Here is a 12,428-nt window from a genome sequence, read left to right as displayed (position 1 = left end):
ATCATAAGTTTATAATATATCACTCAATTTAGTAATTAATTAAATAAAATTAAAATATATCAAATTAAACTAAATATTTTAAAAATATAAATTAATAACATTTAAATAATACTTAATTTTTTTATATTACAAATATTTAAAATACGTATAACTTTATCCACAAATGATAAAGATATGAGTGTTCTTAATAATATTTGGAGTGGGAATTAGCCTCCTTATGCATTGGAGTAGAACGAATATGCTTGGTTTGATATGAGTCTTTTTTTTAATTTAATTAGAGAGTTACTATTTTCGGTTGATTTTTAAATGAGTTTTCTACCCTAAATTTTCGTATGTGAATCACAATATCATTATTCATTAGATTTATGGTCTGAAGTTAGTTTTAGATAAAAATGCAATGTAATATCTTTTGGGGTGAATAAAAATGTATCACTAGTTTTTAGGTTGGAAAAGTGTGCTACTGTGTATCATTTATCTTGAATTCTTGATCCATGAAATATTGTAGGCCTAATTCATAAGACATTTTTTATGTTTTTTGGTCATATTCGTATGAGACATTTTGTTGTTCAGACTTCGGTGTGTCATTATTTTGTATTGGATCCTCTTTTATGTTTTTGGTCTTGGTATTCGATGCTTTCAGCTATTGTCCAATGATCCCCAGATCTGGTCCAGCCTATGATTCCAGGTATTGACCCAAACCAAAATATTGTATAATGTTATAATGTTCCCAAAAAATCTACATTTTTTTAGTTGTATTGATCAACTTCAACATTCGTACCCTCCATACACGCTAGGGGTGAGCATGGGTAGCGGATATCTAATTCCCTGTTCGAATTCGAACCAAATTAATTAAATTGGTTCTGGAACCAACGGGTAATCGGCTTCAACCCAAATCAAACCGATAACATTTGTTAGTAATTAGTTCGGGTATCGGTTCTGGAAGTGCGGAACCCAAACCAACCTGCGAACCCGATTATATATTAATTAAATAAAAAAATTAAAAATATATATGACTTTTCTATTAGACAATAATTATTCACTATTAATATGTTTGGATTTTAATGAGTTTAGTTTTTAATGTATTTGGTGTTTAATATGTTTGAACTATTTCTATTGATGTTAGATGTTTATTGTACTTGTTGAATTTTAAAGATAAAAATTTAGTTTTTTTTTTATGAATTTCAAAGTCATCGGTACCCAATTACCCAAATCGAACCAATCCGTTCTTAATCGGTTTAGTTTGGTTCGTGTACATATACAAAAAATCACAAATCCAAACCAAACCGAACCAATTACATTTTAATCGGTTCGGTTCTAATTTTACCATAAATCCGAACCAAACCGACCCGTACTCACTCCTGATACACGCATCGAAAGGCTTCTACCAGAGAAAATTTTCTAAAATAAATTAAAAAAATTATTTATTTCTCAAAACAAATAATTTTATCTTTAATTTTTAGAATACGTTTTTTTTAATTTGAAGTAAGTTCACCCACTACATACGGCAAACATTCCCTGACACATAATATATATTTAGATGTATCTAATATTTTTTATTCACATCAACATTCACCTTTTCTTCTTTATATTTTTAGAGTATATACCCATTTTGGTCCTCAAATAATTTCAAACCAAACATTTTAGTCCCTAACTAAAATTAATTATTCGATTGGTCTCTAACAATTAATTCCGTCAATCACTTAGATCTTTGACTCCGTTAACTCTAACGTAAGACAAAATGGTCCCTGAAAACTCTAACATGTGACAAAATGATTTCTGACAATTCTAACAAGGGACAAAATGATCTATAACCCCTTTATTCGGAAACGACACTATTCTTCCCCAATTTTTATCATATCTCGCATAGCCCTAATATTCATACTCTCTTTCTTCACCTTCACAATCTTCTTTTCCATCTTTTCCTTCCTTCTCTTTAGTTCCAAGATTAAGCCATGGTGTAATTGTCGCACCTACTTCAACATGTCATGGACCACACACTTCCTAAATCATTGTGACTGGTACATCCACCTCCTCTGCACTTCACCCACCAAAAGCATCCACTTCCACGTCTTTAATAACATCACCTCCAACCCCGACAACGTCCACGACATCCTCAAAACCAAGTTCCACAACTACTCAAAGGCCACACCTTTCTCCACTCTCCGGCAAGCAATATAGATTGTTGGACATTAGGACATCATGAGAAGATTCTCCTTCAACATCATATGCAAATTCTCATTTGAAATAGACACCGAGTGCATCATTTCTTCTTTTCCAAAATCCAAGTTGGTAGACAGTTTCGACCTCGCATTCAAGCTATTACAACGAGCAATGTCGTCGTTGCCACTCATATAAAAACTGAAGCGATTACTGAATATTAGTTCGGAGAAGAAGCTGAAGGAAGCGATTGGAGTGGTGGACAATGTGGTCATGGAGATGTTAGGGCAGAGGAGGAGGGAGATGGCAACGATGATGACAAATCTTAACAAATCAGACTTGCTGTCTGGACTTATGGGATCCATCAAAGACGATAACTAGTTGAGAGACATAGGCATTAATTTTCTGAGTATGAATTGGTTGATAACAAGTTGAGGATTTTTTTTCTTGTGAACATTAAATTGATAGAGTGTGCATTGTGTAGTTTGAAGTTACAGTGTTAGACTGTTAGTGTTATGCGAGATATATGGAAATTAGGAGAGAACATTGTCGTTTTTGAATAGAGGAGACCAGGGACCATTTTGTCTCTTGTTAGAGTTGTTAGGGACTATTTTGTTCTATGTTAGAATTAACGGAGTAAAGGACCTAAGTGATTGACGGAGTTAACTGTTAGGGACCAATCAAGTAATTAATTTTAGTTGGAAACTAAAATGTTATGTCTAAAATTCTTTGAGAACCAAAATGGATATATACTCATATTTTTAATTAATATATTGCAATAGTAAATTGGCATGATGAAGTGTGTGATAAAAATTGACATTTTGCAGCACATTTCTATCAGGCCATTAGATATTACTAATGACGGATCTTGAAAAGATTTTTTGAAGGACAAAATATTTTAACATAAAAATTATATAATAATATTTATATTAAAATAAAAATTATATAATTATTTTTAAATTTATTATTAATATGACAATAAATAAATAATTATATAGATAAAAAAATTAATTTTACTACAACTAATTATAACATTAAAATTACAAAATCTAGTTGATAATAAGAATAAGATTTTAATTCGTATAAATAAGTCAATAAAACTTTTAATTTGTAAAATTCTATTTAAATTTAAGTGTAAGATGTTATTGCAAAATAAATAATTACATAGATGAAAGGAACTAATTTTACTACAACTAATTCCAACATTAAAATTGTAAAATTTTGCTAATAATGAGAATAATAAATGAGAATGAGATTTTAATATATATGAATAAATCAATAAATATTTTAATTTGTGAAGGTCTATTGAAATCCAAATCCAAAATGTTAATATTTAAAATTAAAAATGATTGAATAAATGTAGAAAATGAGAGTTAATCTCAAAAATTTAATGTAAAAGTGTGAAACTTAAACTAATAGAACTACATTTATTTCTTTATCTTAATACTACTCATTCTTTTATAAAATTTTTTGGAGGCCATGGTCCATTGTCTGAAATAAGCTTTGCCCTTAGACATTACACAATTACATGGGCACAATGGTAAGGCCGGTAGGGTCGAGTGGTTTTCCCATTATTTGGGAGGCTGGTATGAGACGTGGGATGTCCGACTGAACCATATTCTATTCGTATACATTTGATCTTTGTCCATCCCAATGATATCTACGGTGGTACTTTCGGTGAACACATGTTCTATTATTTGGTTAAGGAGATCAGGTTGATGCTATGGTTGTTCATGTACCCGATGATCTGCCGGTTAACTTTTCATCCCCTACCGAAGTTACATCAGTCAGAGGATGACTACCTCTCTCAAGTGCGATCACGAGGAGAAGGCATAGGAGGCGAAAGACCAGTAAAGGTCGTGGGGCCAAAGCATTATAGGAAATATAATAATGAGAAGTATAAAGGAGAAAAGTTGAATGTTGATATGAAAGAAAAGTAATTGGTGCATCTGGATATATATTGTAACAGTCCAGACCACCCGCTAGTACGATATCGTCCACTTTGGCACACAAGGCCTCACAATTTTGCCTTTGACGATAGAGATGATGGCTGAAGCCCCCCGCACTCACTCGTCAAAACGCGTCATGCTAGGGAGAGGTATCCACGCCCTTATAAGGCATGCTTCGTTCCCCTCCCCAACCGATGTGGGACCTTACAATCCACCCCCTAAGGGAGCCCAGCGCCCTCGCTGGCACAGGCTACCTGCTAACACGATATTGTCTGCTTTGGCACACAAGGTTTCACGGTTTTGTCTTTGACGATAGGGATGATGGCCGAAACCCCCCACACTCACTCGTCAAAATACGTCATGCTAGGGAGAGGTATCCACACCCTTATAAGACATACTTCGTTCTCCTCCCCAACCGATGTGGGACCTTACAATATCTGTAATAGTCCTAACCACCCGCTAGCACCATATTGTCTGCTTTGGCACACAAAACCTCACGGTTTTGCCTTTGACGATAGGGATGATAGCCGAAACCCCCTACACTCATTCGTCAAAACGCGTCATGCTAGGGAGAGGTATCCACACCCTTATAAGGCATGCTTCGTTCCTCCCTCCCCCCCCCCAACCGATCCCCTAAGGGAGCCAAGAGGTATCCACACCCTTATAAGGCATGCTTCGTTCCTCCCTCCCCCCCCCCCAACCGATCCCCTAAGGGAGCCAAGCGCCCTCTTTGGCACATCGATCCGGATTCTGACTCTGATATCATCTATAACAGCCCAGACCACCCCGCTAGCACGATATTGTCCGCTTTAGCACACAAGGCCTTACAGTTTTGCCTTTGACGATAGGGATGATAGTCTAAGTCCTCCACATTCACTCGTCAAAACGCGTCATGTTAGGGAGAGGTATCCACACCCTTATAAGGCATGCTTCGTTCCCCTCCCTAACCGATGTGGGACCTTACATATATTATACACCAGAAAAAATTTGCTATTTGCATATGTAAACTTCATGAAATTTGCTATATAATTTTTTGGGTGAACTTTATATAATTAATGAAGTTTGCTGTTACAGTAAAAAAAATATATATTTCTAAAATTAAAGATAAAATTATTTGTTTTAGAAAATAAATATTTTTTTAATTTATTTAAAAAAAAATTCCTTCTACTAGTAGCATACATATGTACCCTATTTTATTATTAGGGTATTAACCAAATAAAAAGAACCTTTTCATACACGGTGAGATTTTGAGACTAATGAAAAATATGTAAACATCACAAATTATATTTTCGGATTTAAATGTCAATGCAAATAATTGATTAAGAATTCTGTAAGTAGAGTGGATATGAGTTGTATGACAAAAAAAAAAATCTAGACATTTTATTTTTGTCTGTTCTATATTTAAAGATGTTCTATTAAATTTAAAAAAAATTAATAAATATATATTTTATTGACTATACTTAAATTTTTTTTTTTATAGTCGGTTTTGGTAGTAGTATTATACATAAATTTTTTTTAATTTATGAAAAAAATTTTTAAGTTAAGAGTGAAATTCAAATTCAAAATCTCTAGATAATAAAAAAAGATTATGTCATTTGAGTTATAGATGTTAGTCTTAATTTATAAAACTTTAAACAAATTCTTTTTGAATATTAAATAATGTTCGACTCAAATTCTGCAGAGTGAATATTGACGTTTCTTATATTTTATGATAAATAATACTAATATTCCCATTAAGTTAGTTGATTATTTGTTCTTGGAGAGTATTTTTTTCTTTTTTCTTGTTATGTTTGAGTAAAAATTCGTTAGGTATAATAATATATGTTAATAAGATTTTAAAATGTGTGTTATTAATCATTTAGCTGAAATTTAATTTAGAAAAAAAAATGTACTTTTAACTACTCTGATCTGTGCTGTATATAATATTAAAAAAAACTGAGTTTTTTTTTTTTTTTCTTTTGGGTGTCTGTTGGAGTTAGTATAATTCATCTTTAGATTTTAAAGAGAAATAAAAGAAGATGGAAATTAAAAAACAATAGTATAAGGCATCAAATCAAATCACCACAGCCACTAAATAAAGAGATGCTTCCCATTCCACTTTTATTAATCACCCCTTTTGTTTTATTCCTCCTTCGTTTTTCACTTTGGAATACAGACAGATCCAGTTTCATTTCATAATTTTAATTTGGATTTATGCTAGAAACCTCTATAATATTTTAGCTAGAATACCGATTTTACATTTAAAAAATGTTAATATTACGATATTATATATATTAATCTATTTCAAAAAAATATTAAATTAAATAATTTTATAATTATATTTTGTTAAAATTTATATTTTACATGTTTACTTTATTTTTTAATTTTATATAGAATATATATCGATTTTTTCCCTTTGATCTCAAATCACTTAATTTTGGGTCAAAAATGGCAATTATGTTTCTGGTCCTATCACTTCTCCTTAATTATATCCCCCCTCTCTCTCTCTTCTGTTTTGATTTCTTTTTCACTCAATTATTAACATTTTAATTTAGAATAATATTATACAACCGATAAATATTTTTATTTTTTGTCAATAATAATTTTTATTTATATTTATCTAAATTTTATACATAAAAATATATAATTTTTATATATATTTATCAAAATTTATATACATAATATTATTTACACTTATATTTTTTATAATTTATGTACATAATTTAATAAAATTTATTTATTAAAGATAATTTAATATTTTTAATGATCAAATAATAGTAAAAATATTAAAAATTACTAACCGTGAAAGTTTCTCTTCAATTTATTCTCTGTCATGATATATCTTTATTCGCTTTTTATATTCCCCCCTTCTCTTCCCTCTTTATTTCTTGTACCTGCCTTTTTCTCTTTTTATTTTTTTTTCTGTGGCCAATAAAATTCAAGTAGAAAAATTCTCCTTTCTAATTATTTGGCATGATTCTCAATGAAAAGTAGCATCATACAGCTCGTTCACATTACAGGAAATCTAAAACATATCAAGCAAGAAAAAAAAAATTGATGAAAACTAAGTGTGACAATAGCTAAGATAGAGTAGAATTTGAACTCTATTTTAATTTTATTTGTGGGTTAAAATTTTTTTAAAAATTTTACTTTATGTTGCTCACAAGTTGAGAATCTCTCAAGTCTAACTCTACACACATCTTAAAGTTCTAAACCTTACTCTACTTGATTCAATCCGAAGAAAAATAAAAAAACTTTTAAGTAAATATAAAATTTAACCATTTTAAATTTTATACATATTAATAAAATAGAAAATAAAATATTAAATTTAAATTAAAATTAAAAATAATAAAATTTTAAAAAAAATTTAACATAAAATTACAAATAATATAATCATCAAATTAATTTAGTGATTATTTTAAATTTTTATAAAAAAAAATTTGTGAGTTCAACACTCACTTTCTTTATTATATACATAACTTATATATATATATATATATATATATATATATATATATATATATATATATATATTAAGGGTACGGATAGAATAGGATATTAAAGTAGAATATATTCTAAATTCGTATTTTATTATGTTTGCATATAAATTCATATTCTACTCTATTTTATTCACAGCAAATCAAATAGATAATTTTATTCAAATGAATTGGTCTAAATTAGATATCCATAAATAGAATATCTATTGCCAGTCCTAACAAAAAAGGCGATTTATTTTGGTCTACTTCATTAGGCAAAGACACTACGAAGTTGATACGTGTGGATGAATTGATGATCTACTAATAATGTTAACTGTTATTCTGTTAAGGATAGTAAATATATTTGTCACAACCTAATTGTAGTAGTAGATAGAATAAGAATGCTGCACGTTTTACGCGTGGGAATGTCATGTGAATTTAATATTTAATTAATTTCTCTCTATATAAGAATAATATATAAGCAGGGTTTTTTAATAAATAAAATAAATATATTATTTATTATGAATGTATATGAAAGAATTTTAAATATACTAAGTATATTGATGTTCTAACAATTTTATGAAATTTTTTTTTTTAAAGATGTTAAAATGATATTTTTATTTTTTTATTTATAAAATATACATTTTTTTTACTTTATAATTTTTTAAAAATCTCTTCTTTAATTTATTTTAAATTTTTTGTGTTAATTAATATTAACTTTATTATTTTTTAAAAAAAAATAAATTATTGTTTACAAAAATACTCTTTAGCACAAATTTTATTTTTTTGTTATTAATTTTTTCTTACCAAAATACTCTTTAATAAATTTATTTTATTAATTAAATTGTATTTTTACTAAAATATTTTTAAAAAATTTAATAATTAAATTTTTTAAAAATACTCTTCAATAATTTTTTAATTATTAAATTGTGATTTTACCAAAATTTTTGTTAAAATTTTTTTGATATTAATATATATTATTTTAACATTAAATAAAAAATATAGTACAAATTTTTTTTTCCAAAAATACATACATTGGTAAATAATATATTTATTTTATCTATTTTAAAAATTCAGAATAAGCATTTTTTTTTGGTAGAAAAAAAAAAACAGGGTCATGTTTTTTATGTATGTTTCAATGTGATGGCATGTGCACCTATGGTATGGAGTAATATATATATGGCATGCTAAACTTCAATTCATTGGTTTCATGCATGGTTAAGGTATCTTGGTACTTGCTGTTATTAGTCCTTTCTCCAATGAATGGCAGTGTAATGCAAGTTCCAATCTCTAACTAGGTAAATTATTGATAGGAGAGTTTATACAATAGATTAAGAAAAAAGAACTGAAATTGTGATGGTGGTACCATAAACAATTAATGTGTGAAAGTTGTTCATGCTAAGCAATCGGCATCATAGATACACGTGTGTTCTGTGATTAAAGTAAAGAGCTGTTAACATATGCTTTAAAGACATTAATTAAGATTATTATTTCAAAAATATTTATTAAAAAATATTGAAAAATAATAATTAAAAATATTATATATGTACAAAAATTTGACTATTAAATTAGACATTATGTACTTATTTTTTATATTTTTTAATATATATTTAACATTTTAACATATATTTATATAGATAGTTAATTGATAATTAATTTTTTTATACATATAGGCCCAGTTTGGATAAACAACTTAACTAAGTTACTTTTGAAAAAATAGCTTAAACAATAAATGATTATATTAAAAGTAGTTTATAAATAAGTTATTTTGTGTTTGGATTTTTAGTTCTAAAAGTATTTATTTTATAGAAATGTGATAAAAAGTATAGTAATATTATGAAAGAAGTCATTTTTTTAACTTCTTTGTAAGCTCCTAAATAACTTCTTAGAAAGTTGCAATTTAATTTTGAAAATTACAACAGATATTAATACTACTATTTTTCATAAATTAAAAACTCAAAAAAGTTACTTTTGAAGCTTCCCAAACAGGCCCATAGTATAATTGAACAACAAAATCCAATTTTTACTATTTTCAATAGTTCTTTATAAAATCTTAAAATGGATAATATTAAAAATTAATACATAAATTATTTTAGAATTTAAAATTTTATATTTTAATACATTAAATACCTCAAAATTCTTTTAAAAAATATTACTAAAAATCTGTCCATTGACAATTAAAAATAATCGTAAGGACTTTGTTTCATGTTTAAGAAAAAAAAAAGAAAGGAATTTATTATAAAGTTAAACTAAAAACTAAAATAAATATGCATTAATTTACTTTATACATTAAGAGCCTAGTTAAAGAGTACAAAAAGACACTGTTGCGATTAAAAAGAAAATTAACTTCTATGCATATATATATATATATATATATATATATATATATATATATATATATATATATATAGGGATAAGTATTGTTTTGGTATTTAATATTGAGGGTCAGAATCGAAACTGTCCCTAATGTAATTTTTTATTTATAATTATCCTAAACGTTTTATTTCGTATTAAAATCGTTCTTTTTAATAAAATTTAAAATTTTATTACTAAATTATTCCTATTTTAATAAAAATTATAAATATTTTTAAAAGATAAAAAGAAAGAACGTGTTGGAGGAAGAAGGAAAAAGGGTACGCGGAAAGGAGGGAAGGGAAAAGGAAAAAGGGGAAAGGAAGAGAGGAAAGTGGGGAAGGGAAAAGGGAAGAAGGAAGGGGAGACAGAAGCGGCGGCAACACGGTGACCACTCACCATCACCGTTGTATCTTCTCCATCGTTGCGAGCTCCCTCTCTACGTCTCTCTCTCTTCGGCGGCACACGACGACTTCCACCTCGTGGCGGGACGAGGCTGAGCGGCGGTTGGGCGCGACGCATTCCTCACTACGGCGGCAACGCGTGTAACGACAGTGACTCCTCTTTCTTGGTCACTGGCCTGCATCCTCTCTCTCTCCCTCTCTTTATATATATATATATATATATATATATATATATATATATATATATATATATATATATATATATATATCCCTCCCCTGCGTGCGACATGATGGCGACGACGACGCGTGTGACGGCGGCGACGACTGGCTCGCCGTCACCCCTTCTTCCCCCTCTCTTTTTTCTGCTTGAGCTTTTGTTTCTACTTCTTCGGCTTTGTTTCTCCTGCTTTTTCGGCTTCTGCTTATGTCTTTTTCTGCTTATTCTGCTTCTTCTGTTTCTGTTTCTGTCTTTATTTCTAATTCTAATTTTGATTTGTTATTTTTTTATTTCATTATTGTTATGTGTTGATTTTGTTATTAAATTTTATGTTGTTTAATCTGATTTGGTGTTGTTCTTGAATCTCATTTGGTATATTTGGTGGTGGTAAAGATGCTGATAGTGGTGGTAAAAATGCTGTTAGTGGTAGAGGGTATTTTGGTCCATAAAAAATTAACATGACGATTTTAATACGAAATAAAACATTTTGGACAATTCTAAATAAAAAATTATATATAAAATATATATTAATTAATATGTAAATTAGATAATCAAACTTGTAATAAATGAAATAATAATTTTTTTATGAAATAATAAATGCATATTTTTTATATGCAATGACTGATTAGTAACTAATTTTCTATGTATAAAGAGTATGATTGATTATTAATATGTATACTGCGTTAAAAATTTTAAAAAATATATTTTTTATTGGTAATATCTTTTTAAAGAATTTTTAAAACACTTGTTCACAATGTATTTTGTTTAAAATAAGAGTCTTTTCACACTTTACCTATTTTTTAGAACAAACATCTATAAATAATTAAATATAGAGAAAGAAAACGGAAACATTTTAACAAAAGGCAAAAAATAAAGAGTAATAGAAATAAATCAATTTATATTGGTCGAGTGATCAGTTTATTCGTCTGTTTAAATAAGTGTTGGGAGTTCGAATTCCGCTTTATACTTGAAGCAATTTATTGATCAACGACAAAATAAAACTCAAATTCGTGAAGAATTAGTCATTAACCTAACATTGGAAAAAAAAAAAGTAACAAAAATTTACTGTGTAATGTGCAGGAAATGAATGAACGAATGGAAAAGGAAAGCACTTATTAAAGTTGTGGGGATGGGAAGTAGAATATGGTATTGAATGGGACCTGCAAGAATAATGATTTGCATTCATCAGATGCTAATTAATAAGTTCGTGTGATTATTTATGTTCAGACATCATTTCTGTGGTCAAAACTCAAAACACAAATAAATAAGGCCATCACCAATTCGTCATCAATATCATCATCCCCCCATTTCTAACGTGTCACCATTCTTGAATGGGAATGCCATGGTCAACGGTCAACTTTGCTGCCCTACCTTAACCGTTGTTCATACCAACTCCAATTGGCTCAATTTCATCACTATTTAATTATTTGACTGGTAGATTACTATTACTAATATCATTTAGGACACATCCGCCTTCAATAATATATTCAGGATTTAATTAGGACAATTTTAATCAATTTAGATAGATTAAGTGATCAATTCATTCGTTTACTTGAGTAAATATTAAAAATTTGAATTTTTTTTGTTGTGCATCGCAATAATTTATATTAAAACATATTTTTAAAATATAATAATAAATTTTTTAATATTTTAATATATTTAATATATTAAAAAAATATTTTTTATAATTTTTTTATAATATACTTAACCTATATTTTTAGGACACAAATTAACAAAATTCATATATTAATTAACTATAATTTGTGGAATAATTTACTTTGTATTCCAGACTGAATTTTTTTTATAATTATCAAACAATTGTATCGTTCTTTTTATTTTTCGGTTAGTGGTATTAAACAAGTCATCTTAACTCATTTAGATTTGTTAATAAAAT

This window comes from Arachis hypogaea, chromosome 3 (assembly GCF_003086295.3).
Source record: "Arachis hypogaea cultivar Tifrunner chromosome 3, arahy.Tifrunner.gnm2.J5K5, whole genome shotgun sequence".
Classification (NCBI taxonomy): Eukaryota; Viridiplantae; Streptophyta; class Magnoliopsida; order Fabales; family Fabaceae; genus Arachis; species Arachis hypogaea.
This window is presented reverse-complemented; position numbering follows the sequence as displayed.